Source organism: Zalophus californianus, chromosome 1, assembly GCF_009762305.2.
Source record: "Zalophus californianus isolate mZalCal1 chromosome 1, mZalCal1.pri.v2, whole genome shotgun sequence".
NCBI classification, from domain to species: Eukaryota; Metazoa; Chordata; class Mammalia; order Carnivora; family Otariidae; genus Zalophus; species Zalophus californianus.
Genome location: NC_045595.1, coordinates 17,614,580 through 17,617,395, shown reverse-complemented (window position 1 = coordinate 17,617,395; position 2,816 = coordinate 17,614,580).

Genomic DNA, 2,816 nt, shown 5'->3' with positions numbered 1-2,816 from the left:
TTCTCTCTTTCTCGCTTTTCCCCTCCCCCTGCTCTCTCTCTCTTTCTCTAAAATAAATTAAAAGGAGCACCTGGGTGGCTCAGCCGGTTAAGTGTCTGCCTTCGGCTCAGGTCAGGATCCCAGAGTCCTGGGATTGAGCCCCACATCGGGCTCCCTGCTTGGCAGGAAGCCTGCTTCTCCCTCTCCCACTCCCCCTGCTTGTGTTCCCTCTCTCGCTGTGTCTCTCTGTCAAATAAATAAATTAAAATAAAATAAATTAAATTAAATAAATAAATTAAAAAAACAACTGTCCTGAAGCCAAGTTTCTGGTCTATGCTAAATGGAGAGAATTGTGTAGAAATCTCCGAGAAGGTTCACACACAGTGTGCAAGCTTGTCTAGTGCATAAAGGCACCCAGTGACAGAGCTGAGTGTGGGTCCAAATCCATGCTGTGCACCTGGCTTAAGGCTGCATCCTAGAGGGACGCTTTTTATTTGAACAAAGGTGTGTCTGCCCAGTAGAGGCATGTTTTTATGACTCACTTTTTTTCTGATTTGCATAAAGCCACTAAAGTTAGCCATGTCTCTGTTGTAGATGAGGATGACAGTTACCTATTGCTGCATTACAAATCACCTCAAAATCTAGTGGTTTAAAACAATGATTAATTTTGGGCGCCTGGGTGGCTCAGTTGGTTAAGCGACTGCCTTCGGCTCAGGTCATGATCCTGGAGTCCCGGGATCGAGTCCCGCATCGGGCTCCCTGCTCAGCAGGGAGTCTGCTTCTCTCTCTGACCCTCTTCCCTCTCGTGCTATCTCTCATTCTCTCTCAAATAAATAAAATCTTAAAAAAAGGGTAAGTGGCACACACCAAATTAAAAAAAAACTGATTAATTTTTATGTGTCTCTGAATTGGCTGGGTGATTCTGGTGGTCTCACTTGGACTCACTCATGTGGCTGCATTCAGCAGGTGGGTCAAATGTGGTTTTTTATCCTTAGCTGCTTCATAGCATGATTGTTTCAGAGTTCCCAGAGGGCAGGCCCCCCATTCACAAGCTTATTAAGCTTCTGCTTATATCATGTTTGCTAATATCCCATTGGCCAAGGCAAGTCACGTGGCCAAGCCCAGAGTCCATGTGGGAAGAGATTTCGTAAGGGCATGGATACTGGCAGCTGTGAATCATTGGGGGACCATTACTACGATAATCTACCATACAGGGAGTAGTGAGGAACCTTGAATTTATATAGAATTTTGAAAAATATTTGTACAAGCTAACAAAGGAGATGAAGAAATAGCCCGAGAAGGAAAGAAAAAAAACAAGGATGTGTGCATCAGGAAAGTCAAGAGAGTGTTTCTGGAGAATGAAGCAATGTTGAATATTGTTGAAAAGTCCAAAATGATGAAGCCTTTAAAATACCCTCTAAATGTGGCAGCATGGAGGTTACTGTGACCTTGGCAAGAGCGGCACCTCTGTGCCAATAGAGGGGTTACCTTGCATGGAAGATAATGGGCCAAAGCATTTATAATGTCCTGGTACCCTGGGATTAGAGTGAGATGTCTGGGAGTCAGAGAAGCTTCTCACATCTGAATCTATAAATGTATCTGCATATGCTTCCCTCTTCTCTTCCTGTTACAACATAGGAAGGGTCCTGCTTCCCATTAAGCCAGTCCTTCCATGTGCTCTGAATCCCACCTTGCTGTTTTGGTTTTCTGGTCTCTACTGCACTTTCACCTTTCCCTGCTGAGTCCCTTCCCTTTGAATTCAAACATGTTTTGGTGTCTCCCATCTTTCAAAATCTTTTTAGCCCCCCTTTCCCCTTCAGCTACCTCTGTTTCTTCATCTGTGTACAAACAAACCTACACCGGTTGTCTGCTCTAACAGGCTCATCCCCATTTTCCCAGCAGCCCACTCCAGTGTGGCTTGCACAGTAACCACTCCAGAGGAGACTGGTTTCCTCATGCCTTTATCACTATTGCCCAGTACAGTGCCAGACATAGGTACCATTACTTTGTAAATAGCACTAGGCCATCCATATCCTGGTCTTTGACATCACTTAGGATCCCTCCATCTCTAAAGTCTTTAAATCCTACTTTTAAATCATAGTCTTCTATATTGCTCTCTCACATCTTCTAAACCTAGGCCATCTGCTCATCTACTCTCCTAGGTAACTTTCATATATTCTCTCTCCGAACCTCCAACAACCTCTTCCTTCTTCCTCACTGTCCAGCTGTTGACCCTGCTTCCTCTTTCAGGAAGGTAACAGAAACAGCCAGGAAAGAAACTCCTTAGACTTCCAAGACCTTACTGAGCACCCACCTGCCTTTGTGCTCATGTACTCTGCTTCCCTCCTGTTTGGATGAACAATGGACAAACCTTCCAACCTCTTATTTAAAGGCTTCCCCATTTTGTGCAGGAAAGCTTATTGTCTGCTACCTATTCAAGGCATTTCTCCAGTAATTATTTCCTATGCTTCCTGCATCATCAGGAGATAGATCTTACAAACATGCTGTAGTTTCTCTCATTAAAAAATAAATAAGGGCTCCCAGCTGGCTCAGTCTGTACAGCATGCAACTCATAATCTCAGGGTCATGAGCTCAAGCCCCACGTTAGGCATGGAGCCTACTTAATATTTTAAAAAATAAAAATAAATAAAAGCAAACCTTTCTTAACATCACATCTCCTTCATGCCACTGTCCCATATCTCTGCTCACCTTTATAGCAAAACTCTCAACAGAGTAACCTAGAACAGCAATGACCAGTGACTTTCAGTCTAGACAAAATGATGTAGACCCATTTATCTCTGCTCTTCCCTGCTGAGTACAACTATAAACCTGAAAAT